A 19,151-nucleotide genomic window follows, 5' to 3' on the forward strand; every position below is an offset into this window, starting at 1 on the left:
GTATTTGTCTCCTTTGAAGTTCACAGTAACAAGGGGGTGTTTTTGTATCAAGGGTGACAATTTAACCAATTTAACTAAAAGTAAAATAATAAAAATTAAATAACCAATTAGAAATTAAATAACAATTTACTAAAATCAAATGAGTGATAATTAACGATCTAGCCAAGGAATAACCTCAGCAATGGTTCACCTAATTGATCATTGAAACAAAGGCAATTCCAATTATTTACCAATAAATAGGTTATAACTGCCAAACAAGCGATGACAGTCAACCCCTCCTTACTGTGTCGGTAAGTAAGGTACGCCCGTTAATCACTACTCTAATTGGGAAATAATCTCAGGTACACCCGTAAGATTTGATTTCCCAATTGCCTTACGTATTAGAGAAACCCTATTCTAACCAAATAACGCACTACTAGGGCTATTTCAGATTAGCTTGCGTATCCCTCTGACACGAATCTAATCAAGCCAGATGTCACTAATTCAAGGTAATTAAACAATTACGAATTTAATGCCCTAATTGACAATAGATTATCAAACTAACTAATTATCCGGATGGAAGACAATCAATTAATTAAATAATCATAAATATTACAATCAAGGAATATGCGAATACTAATAAATAAAAGAGAAAGATTAAATTAAATCGATCTCACAATTTTTTTAGGCGACCCAAAGCATCTGTTGTCCCTTGACTAGAGTGAGGAAATTAGTTCATATTTGATGAACCAAATCCACGCAAAATGGAAGAGAAAACCGCGGCCATCAATTGGAGAATGGGTAAATTTAATTCGATGGAATACTGACTACAAAGAAAGGCTACAGGAAGTAATTCATTGCTTTGTTTGGTCTTGACATCCGCAGGAAGCAAAGGCAATACAAAGCCAAAAGAAAAGTCAAAGTTTCTAAGATAGACTATCATACGGTAAACTAAGGAAAAAGCAAAGTAGTGTTCCCTCAATTCCTATACTCTTTAATTACTCACTAAACTCCCCTGATGTGCGGCGGCGCCCTTTTTCTTTTTCTCTTCAAAAACCGCTGGCCCCAGCCTCCTGCCATCCTTGCTGCCTTAAGCCCAAATTACCAAAATGGGCATAAGTTTTTCCTTCCAAAAATATCCTTGGGACAAGCTCTATCATTTGGACTCCTTTTCTGTCAAATTAGTACATGTTATTATATTTTCGCTTTACTCCCTGAAATAAATGTAAAATACTAAAAGTGAGTAGAATCCAGCAATTAATCCACATTAAGTCAGGTAATAGGGAAAATTAAGAATAATATAAATGATAAAATCGCACCCTATCAAGATGCAGAACGAATCGAAAAAATTGGACTTCGCAATGGGTTACGGTAAGTTTTTTTTTTTACCAATGTGGTTAACAATTGTTGACGAATCTTGCTTAGGACTGTATTTTATGTTAATTAATTGAAGATTGTTCATTATTTTACTTAGTTTTGCTGTGGTCCCCAATTTTTATTTAGTTTTGCTGTGGTTCCCAAATTTTATTATGAAAGGCTCCACATTTCTGTCATGGTTCCAAAGTAATTGTCGTTTTAATGGCTGACAGTGGCCAATGAGATGCATTTTTCTATTCGTATACACTTTGAAGGTGAACTTAGAGATACAGGAAATAGAGACTGTGTAGGGGGTTCGGTTGACATAGTCGATGGTTGTAATCCAGAAAAATGGTCTCTGTGTAAGTTGGACGAAATAGCTAATAAACTTGAATTTGAACCTTATATAGTGGGGCACTACTACCTGATTCCTGGTAGGAATATGACAGATAGATTAGTGTATATGTTGCAAGAGGATGATGCTGCTGAATTGGCTAAATTAGGGAGTATGTATGGGTTAGTTGATGTGTTCTTCATTCATCGAAGAACATATAATCTGCCTCATTTTACTGTTGATGAAGAAGGAAGAAGGCATGATAGTAATAGAAATAATGAAGAATCTGTACGTGTGGCCACACCAGAGAATGTTCAAAAAGAATCTGTACATGTGGCCACACCAACACCAGCTACTGATGGTGGTTTTCAAGACGCTAACATGGATGGAGGAACTCCTTCACGTATTGGTAAGAGGATGAAATAGATTGCAAAGAAGAGAACTTTACCTGTAAAAAGATTGAAAATGTAGCAGAGGAGAAAGGATGTTGGCCATCAAGATGTTGCTGCTCAGAGTGGTGTTAGTGGCAGGAGTGAATCATACCAAAGTGCATCTCATGCTGCTAAACATGAGAGTGGAGGAACTACAAAAAGTCATGTTGCTGATCATGAAACTCCTGATGCTGCTGAATATGAGACTGCTGAGGCTGTAGAAACTGATGTAGGTGAACATGCAACTGATGAAGCTACAGAAATTGATGGTAATGAAAATGAAAGACATGGCCGAAACAGACAAGGAAGAAGAGCACCAACTAAGTCAAGAAAGACATCAAATAGAAAGGCTGAAGGTAAAAAGTTATTCAAAAAAAATAAGGAGCAGATCATAGAGAATATTGTCTCAAGTGATCACGAGAGTTTGTATGATAGTGAATATGCTATAAGTGATGAGGAAGAGCTAATGAAATCTATTAGTGAAATACCTCCAGATTGGGCAAATGTTGCTAAACAGTTCAAGACAACAAAAAAAAGTAAAGAAAAGGTACAGGAAACTGCTGTTAATGAAGAAGATAATGAGTGCAGCATGGAGGAGTCAGATAATTCATCACATGATGGGCTGCACAGCAATGAGAGTTCTGAAGATGAAGGAGGGAGTAAGGATGTGGACAAGAAGAAGTTTAGGGTATTCAATCCTGCAACAGAGATGGATGACCCAAAGTTTGAACTTGGGTTGTTATTTAAGTGTAAGACTGACTTTATGAATGCTGCAAAATCACATGGAGTGAAGTATGGAAGGAAAATTAGGTTTAAGAAAAATGATTCAAATAGATGCAAAGCCATATGTAGAGGCAAGAGATACATGTGGAACATATATTGCTCAGTTAGGAGTGATAAAGTGACATTCCAAATCAAAAGCATGCTGCTGACTCACACTTGTGGTAGGACAACCTATCATGGCCTGGCAAGTGTGACATATTTGGCCAACAAGTATTTGAAGGACATTAGGCTAAGCCCAAATTTTAATGTAGGTGATTTTATGATAAAGGTCCACAAGGACTTGGGAGTTAGTATCACACCTAATGTGGGGTATAAGGTAAGGGCAAAAACTAAAGAGATGATACATGGTGATGTCATGTCCCAGTACAGCAAACTTTGGAGCTATTGTGAAGAACTTGGAAAGGCAAATCCTGACTCTAATGTGTTCATGACTACAACTGAGAATAATGAGGGTGATGATGAGTTTCAGAGATTCTATGTGTGTCTAGATGGTTGTAGAAAAGGGCTCTTGCAGGGTTGTAGATATGTTGTAGGTCTTGATGGATGTCACTTAAGAGGCTGTCACAAGGGAGTTTTTCTCACAACCATTGGTATTGATCCAAATGATCAACTATTTCCAATAGTATATGCTGTAGTTGAGACTGAAAATAAGAACTCTTGGAAATGGTTTGTAGAAGAGCTAAAGGGTGATCATGAAATTATTGATGAAAGCATTTGGACATTTATAACCGACAAGCAAAAGATAATATATAACTAATTTTATCAGCCTTGTTATTATGATAATACTTAGTGACAGTAATATAGGTTTGATTTTTTATTTCATTTATACAGGGACTAGTTCAAGCTATTCAAGAGGTACTGCCAGGGGTTGAGCATCGCATGTGTGTGCAGCACATGTATAATAATTTCAAAAAACAACATCCAGGCCTAGCTCTCAAGGAAAGGATATGGGTTACAACACGAGCTTCTTATAGAGACAGATTTGCTGGATTGATGGAGTCACTAAAAGAGGTTGATGAAGGTGCTTACAATTGGTTGGTAAGTCATACTTATCCAAAGGAGTGGACAAGATCACATTTTAGAACAAGTGTAAAATGTGATATTTTGTTGAATAATCTGTGTGAAAGTTTTAACTCGACAATCCTTGATACTAGGTAGAAACCAATTCTTGACATGTTGGAGACCAATAGATTTTAGTTAATGGTTAGGATAGAAAAAAAGAGGGAATGGATAAAGAAATACACTGGGGAGATATGTCCTAAAATTCTGAAAAAGTTGGAGAAAAATAAGTTTGCTGCAAATGACTGCATTCCTAGCCACTCCAAGGACTGGAAATTTGAAATTAGGTGCATGTATGGTGATAGGTACACTATGGACCTTATTAGTAGATATTGTAGTTGTAGAAAGTGGGACCTTAATGGCATTCCTTGTGCATATGCCATTGCTGCAATTTGTGACACTGGAGAGGAACCCGAGAAGTTTGTACACAATTGCTACTCCAAAGAAGCTTGCATGAGGGCATATGAACCCATGATAAGCCCAATGAATGCTGAGCACATGTGGAAAAATTCTGACATGCTGCCCGTGCTACCTCCTGAGAACATAAAACTTCCTAGTAGACCACGAAAGGCTAGACGAAGGGAGCCAGATGAACTAGCATCAGGTAAAAAGCAAAATAAGTAGCAGCAAAAGCTATCTAGAACTGGGCAGAAGGTGTATAAGTATCGAAAATGTAACAAGACTGGCCACAATAGTAGGAAGTGTCCAAGCCAGACACAAAATGCCTCTGCTGAGACTGATTCACATGGATTTGCTAAACCTACACCTCCAGTTCCTAAGTCAAATACTCAGATGTTTGAGGATCTCATGGCAGATGCACCATTGGGAAGTCAACAATCTACATCAAACTATTCTACTGCTGCAACTATTCCAGTGAGTATCATAAACATCTTTTGCTTGTCAAATACTCATATTTTACCTTTATATTGTCTAACAAGCCTTCGTTAAAATTGTCAAGGTGAAGAATATTGGGAAGTACAAGTGCTCTATCTGCCACCAATATGGTCACACCAAAGGCAGGTGCACTTTCACTGTTGCAGAGCTTTCTCGAGGGCAGGCACATGAATCTTCAAAGATCAGTGAAAAGCAAAAGAAAAATTGAAGTGCTGGTGGCTTGTTTAAGCATCTTTTGGTGGCTTTAGCTACAACTTTTATGTTGTATTTTGCTTTTGGGATATTATAGTTCATGTATTACGACTTGAGCTAAGACTTTAGCACTGCTGTAAAGAGCATCTTGGCTGTTAGTTTTTGCTGTAAATATTTTGCTATTAGTTTTTGGCACTGCTGTAAAAAGCATCTTGGCTTCTTATCTTTTGTGGAACTGAGTTTGGCCAAGTTTCTTTTCCCTCTATTAAGTATTTTGGACGGGTATAATTCTGTTCTTGGCTAGTCTAAAGCAAGTAAATAATTTCTGTGTGCATGATATGAGAGATCAATTTTAGTGCCTCCTTAGCCTCTGATGTTTTGAAAAATTTTGCATACTGTATTAGGTTTAGCAAGCCTGGCTCCATAGATCAAGGAGATGGACAAGATGTTACCATCCTGCTGCATCTTGGCTGTTATTTTTGATGTTAGTACTGTTATGTGGTTCCAATATCTGGTTGATATGATACATTCATGGAATCACCTGAAACAGTTGACAAGAGAACTTCCATGCATGTTGCTGCAGTATCTAGATATTTGCACTATTGCTGCCAAAATGGGGTCCTTCAGAAGTTGATAGTACATTTTTCTTTGTTGTTAGGACTGGACCAGCAGCAGAAATGATCGATAACCATGTAGCTCTTTAAGATTTGACCAGCTGTAACAATTTTATTTAGATCATATTGATACTTTTATCTTAGTTTAGTAAACATACATTTGGTTGTAAAGTTTCCATTAACAATATCTTGTAGGTTTTGAATTTTCAGTTTCTGGGATTTTATATTTGTTCCTGTGAAATGGTTAGTCATGAGCAACATGCTCGCAGGACAAGCTTATCATTTGTTATTTTTTTTGATAAAATTGCATTCACTGAATAGATGTAACCTTTCATTGCCATTTACTTCTGCTGTTGTGTGAATCCATCCATTCTTATCAATTGTTGATGTTTAAATTTGAGTGTATCTGCAGCTTATTGTCTTCAAATTCAAAGTTAAGAGACATGGCCATTCATCATCTTCACTTTTACATTAGCAAATTTCCCTTTCCGACAATCAATTGACCAAAAAGCAGCTTTGCATTCATAATTGTAAATGGTACAAACATGAGCCTTTCCTATTACACAATAATTACCAAAAGTGCTGCTGTTACTATTACACAACCATTAACAAAAGTGCAGCAGGTACAAAAAGCCTCCTCATATTTTGGATGCTGCTACATGCTCTCGGATTCATATCCTTCAATAAAGCCAGACAGAATTAAAACAACATGTTAGACCCACCAATAACTATCTTCCAATTTTTGTTTAATTCTAGCTTATTAACAACGGCAAAGTGCACATCCAAGAGGCAACCAAAGCAGCCCAAAGCAATTTCTCTCTTTGGATTCTCTGTTCTTGATCAGCTTGTAGTCGGTTGATTAATCTTAATAGACCAGGTATTATTGACACAGATCTACTACACATTGGCGGGTCATACCACTTGAAGTAGCCACAAGCACGAGTTACCTAAAATGCATGAAGAACATCAAATATCAAGACCAAATTTTAACCCCACATCCCAAACCCAAACTGACCTGAAATTTCAAGAAAACTTACTCCATAATTTGGACAACCATAGAATCTTCTCCCCGAATTTGCAGGTTTCCAAGAAGTCACAATGATGGGTTCCTTTCCACAAAGACATCGCTCGTTTGGATCCATTTTACTCTTCAAAAGTCAGCTTCTTCTTCCCAATTTCTTGCTACTGTATTTTCCTTCTTCAATTTCAATGGGTTAGTGAGGCGATTAGATGAAGGAAAGATGGCTTCTTTCAACAGGTAATGAAATGTGTTTTTTAGTTTTGTCCCTAAAAATATGACCACGTGAGAGGGACATGCTATTTTAGTCGGAGAAATGAGCAAAAACGAGCAATAGGACCAAATTGGCTCACAATTTAGATGTGAAGGATCATTTTGGTTGATTTTATATGTTAGGGACTAAAAAAGTGTTTTTGGTAAATGTTAGGGACCAATTTGGCAAATTTTTCATTTAGAAAAAGTTATTTTTATTAAAATCAATACATTTTTTTTACAAAAAAAGAAGTTAAGACTTTTATGACAAACAAATAAAAAGCAAATAGAAGTTATTGGGTGTGGAAATTATTCGTACTAAATGAAGTAGTTATTTTTAGTAAATCTTTACTTTTTATAGGGATGAAATTGAACAATCAAAAAATGACACAAAATTTTAACACCAAACCCCTTCTCATACTTTATATATAGAAAGATATATTAATATAATGATATATATTTTTACACATATATAAATTTATGTAACATTCTATAATGACATGTCATTATGGTATTCACATGTAAAAATTACAAATATGAATTATACATATTAACTAATTTTAAAATGTTTATTGAATTTGAAATCAATAACTTCCAAATTCAAGAAATCAATACATTTCCATATATAATTCAAATTATATGAATTAAAATTTTTGTCTGAATTGTCTAATTACTAATTTCGAATTTCCAAATCCATTTTGAAATCTGTGGTAATTGGGTAATTAATGAGTTTATAAATTTTTGACAAAAAGACTGGAAAACGGTGAAAAGAAATCCGATCGGATCTGTCAGTTAACCGTGAATTGGGCATGTTGCCAGTCTAGTTCTATAAAAAGCTGAAAATGATACCTTCAAAACCGTTGAATTGATAAGAATCGATTGAATTGGTAATGGCTGGGTTTTGAGCCTTGTATACACCGCCCGTCACATTATGGGAGCTAGCTATGCTCGAAGTCGTTACCTTAAACGCAATGAAGGGGATGCCGAAGGCAGGGCTAGTGACTGGAATGAAGTCATAACAAGGTAACCATACTGGAAGGTGTGGCTGGATCACCTCCTTTTCAGGGAGAATTAATGCTTGTTGGGTATTTTGGTTTGACACCGCTTCACACCCAAAAAGAAGGGAGCTACATCAGAATTAAACTTGGAGATGAAAGTCTTCTTCCTTTTCTCGACGGTGAAGTAAGACCAAACCCATGAGCTTATTATCCTAGGTCGGAATAAACTGATAGGATCCCCTTTTTTACGTCAAAAAAAGGAAAGAGAGGGACGGGGTTAGTCTAGGAGGAATGTTTTTATGCGGTGCTAACGATTTCATAACTATCTTTATAGCTCAAGAATCTTTCTATTTATACTCCTACCTATTATCTGGATATACGAAGAAATATGTACTGTCTAATGAGGTTACTATGAAATATTTACTCATGGGTGGGGCAAACTCTTCTATTCTGGTTCATGGTTTATTGGGTCCATGGGATTTGTTATCAATTGTATATTGGGTTATAAGTTTGTTAATGTTTGGGCTACCAAAGCTTAAAACTAGCACTTTAACAAATCAACTAACAATTATGTTGTTTTATGGGCTAACAAATGCTCGCAATCCAAAAGTGAGAGGAACCCTAAAGGGTTTTCTAATTGTCTTTTTTCAGTACTAGCAGACTAGCGTCATTACTCTTTCTCCTCTATCCTATAACAGTGATCATCTCTTCTTGCCACCCTGCTCCTTCTCCTGCCACCTTCTCCCAATTATTGTAACCACTCCTTCAAATTTTTTTGGTCTACTTGTTTGATTTTCTTATTTAAACAATGACGATGATGGTAATACGAAGGAGATGTAGATTTGGAACTATTTAAGCATCAAACTCTTAATGTTTTTTTTGGAGATGAAGATGATAATAGGCGTTTCTTGATAAGATGATGAAGATTGATATTCACATTTTTTTCTATTTTTTCTTTTATGTTCTTTGTAGAACCTTTTTTTTTCCTAAAGTTGGGCAATTTGCCTCCTCTATGTTTCTTTACTTTGAGACATTGGACGGATTTTTCCTTATGTCTTCTTTAATTTTTTAAACTTTTTCTTGTGTTTATTGAATGAATGTACAATTTTTACGTTTTGTAGAATTTCTTTAATGTTTAACATCTCTTTAGGGTTTTTTTTGGCAATGTTTCAAAGGAAACAAGTGTAAAAAAAAAAGGAAAAATGGTTCAAAACGTTCATCACTTTTAAAAATATAATTTTATATCCCTTACATTTTCATATTAGTCAAATTTGGTATCTACCTAGATTTCATCCACCACGTGATCATTTTTTAGGGACAAAATTATCAAATCAAATTTAATATAATTTGATCCATAATTCCTCACATTTTCATAAAACAAATTTTTTCGTCCCTATCATTTCATAAAACGAATTTTTCATCTCTTATATTTCACAAAAATTTTCGTCCTGGTGCAACAAGTGCTAGACGGACATCATATGAGACCTTTCCTTGTATTTTCACTTTTATTTTTAATTTAAAATTTTAAAAAATTAGAGAACCAATGAACCTGCGGGTTGAACCGGCAAAATCGTGAACAGAAAATTTTGTTGGTTCACTCGTCGGTCCGAGTGTTAAAACATTGCTGGAAAACCGCCTTTGTTGTCCTATATATTACCCATCGAACGTGAATTGTATCGACAATACATCGTACGTGAATTACATTGACAATTTTAAGGCACTGTTTGAATTGAAATTAGGTTTCCTCGCCATGGCTTCCGGCAGCGACGATGGAGGCATGACCCCGAGCGTCTACTCAAGCATCCTGGAATGAAAGGCATAATCCCCCAGCATCCTAGCATGGAGTCGGAGCTTCTCTCGCATGTCAGAAGCCAAGAGATTTGCTCCCAATAGAGCAGCAGCATCGACAATGAGAGCCTTACTTTGGAGAGCATTGGCAGCTCTGACAAGGAGGGCGTTGGCGGCAGCAGCAGCCAAAAGGGTAGTGGCAGCAATAGCGACAAAGATGGCAGGTTGGAGAATGTACAGAAGAAGCGAAAGTTAGAGAGGCTGCCTGAAATTGTTGAGGAGGAGGAGGACTATAGGAAGGAAAAAGTGTGGAAGGAGTGGTGGGATTGTAACAAGAAGGAACCGGAGGAGGTTGACTGGGATGGTAGGATAGAGAGGAATGGGGACCTCAGCCATAAAACAAGGGAGGAACTTATGGAGGAACTTCAAGAGTATTGGGAGTCTATTCCCAAAAATGCATCCTAGATTTGGCAAGGATTAATGGGAACAAGAAGTTTGGTCAATGAAGGACTGATCAGGAGGATAGGGAATGGTTGTAGTACAAGCATCTGGGAACACAAGTGGATTCCAGATACAGCCACAGGAACCCCAACTGCATGTCGACCGAGCAATTGTGAGCTGGAAAGGGTGGATGATCTAATAAGTCATCATAGATGGAACAGGAATATCATTTTCAGAAATTTCAACAGAAATGATGCACAAACAATTCTAGCAATCCCTTTGAGCCTATCAGAGAGGGAGGACAGCTATTATTGGCAACCAAAGGCGGGAGGGCTATACACGGTTAACTCAGGATACAAATTTCTGATGAAGCAAAATGGAAAAGGAAAAAGGTGTAACCCTTAGGGAGCTAGCTCTAGTTATGTAGAAGGAAGTCCACAAGTAGTACAAATATGGAACACACTGTGGAGGCTCAACATTAAGCACAAGATCAAAATTTTCATCTGGAAATGTATTCAAGGAGTATTGCCAGTGAGGGAAGCAGTGAGTAGACGAACGGGGGTGGGTGATCCTATATGCACAACATGTGGAACAGCACAGGAAACAGTTGAACACCTCTTGCTGACTTGCCCTCACGCGGTGAACATATGGAAGGCAGCTCCTATTCAGTGGGATGGACCTAAGGATCAGCAGGGAGATTTCAAATGTTGGTGGCTAAGAATCTCAAAAGCAAGGTATAGGCCAGAAGGGATGGAACATATTGGTTTGACGGCAAATATCTTGTGGCAGGTGTGGAAAGAAAGAAACAAAAGGGAATTCGAGAAATCAGATAGAGGTCCATCATTAAGAACAATTGGAAGAGCACATAAGGAATGGTTGGAACAGCTGCAGGTAGAACTCACGAAAGATAGAGAGAGCATAGAAGAAACAGTCCCTAGGCAAGAATTACAAGACCAGGACTATGCAAATGAGGGAGCTATGATTATGGAGATGGCAACAACCAAGAAAAAAGGACAGCAAACTTTTGGAATTGGAGTCACAGTCAAGGAACGTGTAAGTAATAGAATGGTAGGGTGGGTGCTGAAAGAGACAAGTCTAGGAAACAAACTCCTAGATGAAGCACTAGCACTGAAACTGGTCCTGTGCAAAGCTATGCAGCGCAATTGGAGCAAGGTCAAGCTGAACTTTTGTAACAAGGAGCTGTGGAGACAAATCATACAGCAGAGTCCCGCGAACAGCAAAATGGCAACAGTGCTGGAAGACATCTCGAAGCTACAGAGACTGTTTTGCATGTGCTCCTTTGGCTTGTGTAGGGAAGAAAATATGATAGTTAGCAAAAAACTGAGTGATGATGCCTTAGGCGTTATTGTTAATGAGGAAAGATGTGACAGCCCCACCTCCCCCTAAGGCAAACCAAAGGGTTCGACGGACTGCCTGCCCAACTCTCATCGGGACTCAGTCGTTCACTTCAGTTCTCAAATCAATTACAAGATAAATCTCAAATATACATCAAATGTGCCACAATTTGCGTATGCTACAAACTAAAACCTCAAGAGATACAAGCAAAATTAGTTTTCAGCATAAGACAAAAGCCCCCAATTCTCACATAAGTACAAGTACAAGTACAGTCTCAAATAGTACGCAAATTAAAACTAGGCCAACGGTACAGTAGATCCTCCAACCAGTCACACGGAGAAATTTAATACAAATGCTTCCTTCACCTCGAGCCTTGTGGAGGGGAATAAAATAGTTTTGGGGTGAGCTAGAAGCTCAGCGAGTAACCAGTAAAATCAGTAATCAAATCAGTTTCACAATAGTTCATTTCGATGATATCATGATTCAGTAATCAAATGTATATTTATTACTCTCGTGAGCCAGTGAAATCCTTGCACTTAAACATCCAACGCTCAAAACGATCCAGTAACAGTAAGCAGTGAGAGAGGGAGCCATTTGCTCCAAATAAACAGAATTGGAGACGTTAGTATTCAGCACAAGACTTCCCAAGAACTCAATGAAGCCAAATCATGTCATGAACTCACATGCAAACACGCATGATATGCAATCGAGTAAATAATGCAATAAAACAGTTCATAAGTAGTTTTGGAAATAGTTTGAGGTCACTCACCAATCACGGCTCATAATCCTCATCCATCGTAGACAGTTTTCTCGATCAAGTCCAAGGCCTTCAACTCAAATACAAAGCAATCAAATGCTTTCAAAGATCGGACAACATTTTCCCTACATTTCCTTACTTTTCCATCCTACAAGCAACACTATTTCACCTCAAATCAACCACATACACATCATAGACTATCAAATACACCTTTCGTCACAATATCCATAACTGAAGCTATACTTATCGGATTGAAACGAATCTTATGGCGTTTCGAAAGAAAAACATATATTTACATTTCTTATGAAGACCTCAAAAGCCAAATCATGCATTTTCATGTTCAAAAATGAAAATTTCCACGAAAACAGAAATCTGGGCGCGGAACAAGGCTCATGGGCAGTCAAGGGTATTTCGGTCATTTCATATGGTACATGCTCAGATCGAGTTGAAAGTTTGCAGGCAGCTAGCTAACACTATTTGCTACAACTTTCATGTTTTAACCTATGCCTGATTCGGCCTCTAACATGCTCAAATAAATCCGGTCAAAACAGGGCAGATTTGAAACCCTAACCTGAAATTTTCCGCACAAGCTGAAATTTTTCGCAAATAACCGCAATTGATACACAAGAGAGCTATTTAACACCATTTAGAACCATCAATTCAAGGTTTAACCATATCCATCATAGGAAAACAGAAAAATTCCAAAAAAAACAGAAATTTAACTAACTTCACTTTAATCCAAGAAATCTTCCATAAAATCACCTCTTAAGCCAGCACAAGTCACTAATAAACCATTATTAAGAACAAAGAATGGATTGCTAGACATGATACCTTGAAATCTCAAGAAAGGTGATGGCTTAGAGTTCTTCTTCCCAAATTAGCTCCACAAACACCTTGGAATCTCCTTAGTAAACAGCTTTTATGGAGTAATTTGCAATTTTATCGGTTAGAACTCAAGATTGGAGTAAGAAATTGGAGTGAAAGATAAAGGTTTTTCTCTCTCTCTTGCTCTCAAAGTTTCGGCCATAAGAAGGAGAAAATGGCTTGATTTTTGGTCAAATTTTGGTTTTAGTAAAGTTGAGGTAAGATGGTCAAAATCCAACTTGAATCACAAAGTGACACTTGTCACCTCTTTAATGCATAGCTATCCTTTTGTCTCTCCAACACCCATCCATTTGGGTAACATCTAATTATCTCTTAATACCTGGTATATTAATCCTGATATACAAAATGTAACGTAATTGGTCGAATTTGTCGCACTTAATGCCACTAGCAGGTCCCACGTCCAATATACACTCTTTATTTCTCAGGAACTAATTTATACTAGAAAAATGATTGGAAAACTATATTCACTTATAAAAGTCTCTGGAAAATTTTGATAATAAAATAAAGTGTGAAAAATGCACGTGGAAAAATAAATAAATAAAGAAAATTTCCTTTTCTTTTCCTTCGGGCGTCACAAGCTCCCCCCCTTAAAAGAATGTTGTCCTCAACATTCCAACTTGTACTAATCAGAACAAGATATCCCGCAAAAGTCAAACGAGCATTTCCAAGCAAGCACTAAGAGTGACTCTAATCCCACACGTCTGATTTTCTGTCCTACAAGAAATCACTGATATTTCAAACCAGACCCACAGTCCGGCATCCTAAACTTTAAACCTAGAATACACTACAGAGATCTGAAACCTAAGCTTTGATACCAACTGTGACAGCCCCACCTCCGCCTAAGGCGAACCAAAGGGTTCGGCGGACCGCCTGCCCATCTCTCGCCGGGACTCAGTCATTCACTACAGTCCTCAAAAAAATTACAAAATAAATCTCAAATATACATCAAATGTGCCACAATTTACATATACTACAAACTATAACCTCAAGAGATACAAGCAATACTAGTTTCCAGCATAGGACAAAGGTCCTCAGTTCTCACATAAGTACAAGTACAAGTACAGTCTCAACTAGTACGTAAATTAAAACTAGAGCTCCAAAGGTACAGTAGATCCTCCAACCAGTCACACGGAGAACTTTAATACAAATGATTCCTTCACCTCGAGCCCTGTGGAGGGGAATAAAATAATTTTGGGGGAGTTAGAAGCTTAGCGAGTAACCAGTAAAATCAGTAATCAAATCAGTTTCACAATAGTTCATTTTAATGATGTCATGATTCAGTAATCAAATGTACATTTATTGCTCTCGTGAGCCAGTGAAATCCTTGCACTTAAACATCCAATGCTCAAAACGATCCCGTAACAGTAAACAGTGAGAGAGGTAGCCATTTGCTCCAAATAAACAGGAGTGGAGACGTTGGTGTTCAGCACAAGACTTCCTAAGACCTCAGTGAAGCCAAATCATGTCAAGAACTCACATGCAAGAACGCATGATATGCAATCGAGTAAATAATGCAAGAAAACAGTTCATAAGTAGCTTTGGAAATAGTTTGAGGTCACTCACCAACCACGGCTCATAATCCTCATCCATCGTAGACAGTTTCCTCGATCAAGTCCAAAGCATTCAACTCAAACACAAAGCAATCAAATGCTTTCAAAGATCGGACTGCATTTTCCCTACATTTTCTTACTTTTCCATCTTACAAGTAACACCATTTCATCTCAAATCAATCACATACACATCATAGACTATCAAATATAACTTTCGGCACAATATTCATAACTGAAGCTACACTTATCGGATTGAAACGAATCTTATGGCGTTTCGAAGGCAAAACATATATATACATTTCTTATGAAGACCTCAAAAGCAAAATCATGCATTTTCATGGTCAAAAATGAAAATTTCCACGAAAATAGAAATCTGGGCGCGGAACAAGGCGCATGGGCAGTCAAGGGTATTTCGGACATTTTACATGCTACAGTACTCAGATCGAGCTGAAATTTTGTAGGCAACTATTTAACACCATTTGCTACAACTTTCATGCTTTAATCTAAGCCTGATTCGGCCTCTAACATGCTCAAATAAATCTGGTCAGAACAGAGCAGATTTGAAACCCTAACCTGAAATTTTCCGCACAAGCTGAAATTTTCCACAAATAATCGCAATTGATACACAAGAGAGCTATTTAACACCATTTAGAACCATCAATTCAAGGCTAACCATATCCATCATAGGAAAACAGAAAAATTCCAAAAAAATCAGAAATTTAACTAACTTCACTTTAATCCAAGAAATCTTCCATAAAATCACCTCTTAAGCCAACACAAGTCACTAATAAACCATTATTAAGAACAAAGAATGGATTGCTAGACATGATATCTTGAAATCTCAAGAAAGGTGATGGCTTAGAGTTCTACTTCCCAAATTAGATCCACAAACACCTTGGAATCTCTTTAGTAAACAACTTTTATGGAGTAATTTGCAATTCTATCGGTTAGAACTCAAGATTGGAGTAAGAAATTGGAGTGAAAGATGAAGGTTTTTCTCTATCTCTTGCTCTCAAAATTTCGGCCATAAGAAGGAGAAAATGGCTTGATTTTTGGTCAAATTTTGGTTTTAGTAAAGTTGAGGTAAGATGGTCAAAATCCAACTTGAATCACAAAGTGACACTTGTCACCTCTTTAATGCATAGCTATCCTTTTGTCTCTCCAACACCCATCCATTTGGGCAACCTCTAATTATCTATTAATACCTGGTATATTAATCCCGGTATACAAAACGTAATCTAATTGGTCGAATTTATCGCACTTAACGCCATTAGCGGGTCCCACGTCCAATATACACTCTTCATTTCTCAGGAACTAATTTATACTAGAAAAATGATTGAAAAACTATATTCACTTACAAAAGTTTCTGGAAAATTTTGATAATAAAATAAAGTAAGAAAAATGCACGCGGAAAAATAAATAAATAAAGAAAATTTCATTTTCTTTTCCTTCGGGCATTACAAACTCCCCCCTTAAAAGAATGTCGTCCTCGACATTCCAATTTGCACTAATCAGATCAAGATATCCCGCAAAAGTCAAACGAGCATTTCCAAGCAAGCACTAAGGGTGACTCTAATCCCACTCGTCTGATTTTCAGTCCCACAAGAAATCACTGATATTTCAAACCAGACCCACAGTCCGGCATCCTAAACTTTAAATCTAGAATACACTACAGAGATCTGAAACCTAAGCTTTGATACCAACTGTGACAGCCCCACCTCCGCCTAAGGCGAACCAAAGGGTTCGGCGGACCGCCTGCCCATCTCTCGCCGGGACTCAGTCGTTCACTACAGTCCTCAAAAAAATTACAAAATAAATCTCAAATATACATCAAATGTGCCACAATTTACATATACTACAAACTATAACCTCAAGAGATACAAGCAATACCAGTTTCCAGAATAAGACAAAGGTCCTCAGTTTTCACATAAGTACAAGTACAAGTACAGTTTCAAATAGTACGCAAATTAAAACTAGAACTCCAACGGTACAGTAGATCCTCCAACCAGTCACATGGAGAACTTTAATACAAATGCTTCCTTTACCTCGAGCCCTGTGGAGGGGAATAAAATAGTTTTGGGGTGAGCTAGAAACTCAGCGAGTAACCAGTAAAATCAGAAATCAAATCAGTTTCACAATAGTTCATTTCAATGATTTCATGATTCTGTAATCAAATGTACATTTATTGCTCTCGTGAGCCAGTGAAATCCTTGCACTTAAACATCCAACGCTCAAAACGATCCAGTAACAGTAAACAGTGAGAGAGGGAGCCATTTGCTCCAAATAAACAGGAGTGGAGACGTTGGTGTTCAGCACAAGACTTTCCAAGAACTCAGTGAGGCCAAATCATGTCATGAACTCACATGCAAGCACGTATGATATGCAATCGAGTAAATAATGCAAGAAAACAGTTCATAAGTAGCTTTGGAAATAGTTTGAGGTCACTCACCAACCACGGCTCATAATCCTCATCCATCGTAGATAGTTTCCTCGATCAAGTCCAAAGCATTCAACTCAAACGCAAAGCAATCAAATGCTTTCAAAGATATTTCAGTCATTTCACATGCAACAGTACTCAGATCGAGCTGAAATTTTGTAGGAAGCTAGTTAACACCATTTGCTACAACTTTCATGTTTTAACCTAAGCCTGATTCGACCTCTAACATGCTCAAATAAATCCGGTCAGAACAGGGCAGATTTGAAACCCTAACCTGAAATTTTCCGCACAAGCTGAAATTTTCCACAAATAACCGCAATTGATACACAAGAGAGCTATTTAACACCATTTAGAACCATCAATTCAAGGCTAACCATATCCATCATAGGAAAACAGAAAAATTCCAAAAAAATCAAAAATTTAACTAACTTCACTTTAATCCAAGAAATCTTCCATAAAATCACCTCTTAAGCCAACACAAGTCACTAATAAACCATTATTAAGAACAAAGAATGGATTGCTAGACATGATACCATGAAATCTCAAGAAAGGTGATGGCTTAGAGTTCTACTTCCCAAATTAGCTCCACAAACACCTTGGAATCTCCTTAGTAAACAGCTTTTATGAAGTAATTTACAATTCTATCGGTTAGAACTCAAGATTGGAGTAAGAAATTAGAGTGAAAGATGAAGGTTTTTCTCTCTCTGTTGCTCTCAAAGTTTCGGCCATAAGAAGGAGAAAATGGCTTGATTTTTTGTCAAATTTTGGTTTTTCTAAAGTTGAGGTAAGATGGTCAAAATCCAACTTGATTCACAAAGTGACAATTTTTACCTCTTTAATGCATAGCCATCCTTTTGTCTCTCCAACACCCATCCATTTGGGTAACCTCTAATTATCTCTTAATACCTGGTATATTAATTTCGATATACAAAACGTAACCTAATTGGTCCAATTTATCGCACTTAACGCCACTAGCGGGTCCCATGTCCAATATACACTCTTTATTTCTCAGAAACTAATTTATACTAGAAAAATGATTGGAAAACTATATTCACTAATAAAAGTCTCTGGAAAATTTTGATAATAAAATAAAGTGTGAAAAATGCACGTGGAAAAATAAATAAATAAAGAAAATTTCCTTTTCTTTTCCTTCGGGCGTCACAAACTCCCCCCCTTAAAAGAATGTCGTCCTCGACATTCCAATTTGTACTAATCAGATCAAGATATCCCGCAAAAGTCAAACGAGCATTTCCAAGCAAGCACTAAGAGTGACTCTAATCCCACTCGTTTGAATTTCAGTCCCACAAGAAATCACTGATATTTCAAACCAGACCCACAGTCCGGCATCCTAAACTTTAAACCTAGGATACACTACAGAGATCTGAAGCCTAAGCTCTGATACCAACTGTGACAGCCCCACCTCCCCTTAAGGTGAACCAAAGGGTTTGGCGGACCGCCTGTCCAACCCTCGCCGGGACTCAGTCGTTCACTACAGTTCTCAAATAAATTGCAAGAAAAATCTCAATTTTACATCAAATGTGCCACAATTTACATATACTACAAACTATAACCTCAAGAGATACAAGCAATACTAGTTTCCAGCATAGGATAAAGGTCCTCAGTTCTCACATAAGTACAAGTACAAGTATAGTCTCAAATAGTACGCAAATTAAAACTAGAGCTCCAAAGGTACAGTAGATCCTCCAACTAGTCACACGGAGAACTTTAATACAAATGCTTCCTTCATCTCGAGCCCTGTGGAGGGGAATAAAATAGTTTTGGGGTGAGTTAGAAGCTTAGCGAGTAACCAGTAAAATTAGTAATCAAATCAGTTTCACAATAGTTCATTTCAATGATGTCATGATTCAGTAATCAAATGCACATTTATTGCTCTCATGAGCCAGTGAAATCCTTGCCCTTAAACATCCAACGCTCAAAACGATCCAGTAACAGTAAACAGTGAGAGAGGGAGCCATTTGCTCCAAATAAACAGGAGTGGAGACGTTGGTGTTCAGCACAAGACTTCC

The sequence above is a fragment of the Coffea arabica genome, chromosome 2e (assembly GCF_036785885.1).
Source record: "Coffea arabica cultivar ET-39 chromosome 2e, Coffea Arabica ET-39 HiFi, whole genome shotgun sequence".
NCBI classification, from domain to species: domain Eukaryota; kingdom Viridiplantae; phylum Streptophyta; class Magnoliopsida; order Gentianales; family Rubiaceae; genus Coffea; species Coffea arabica.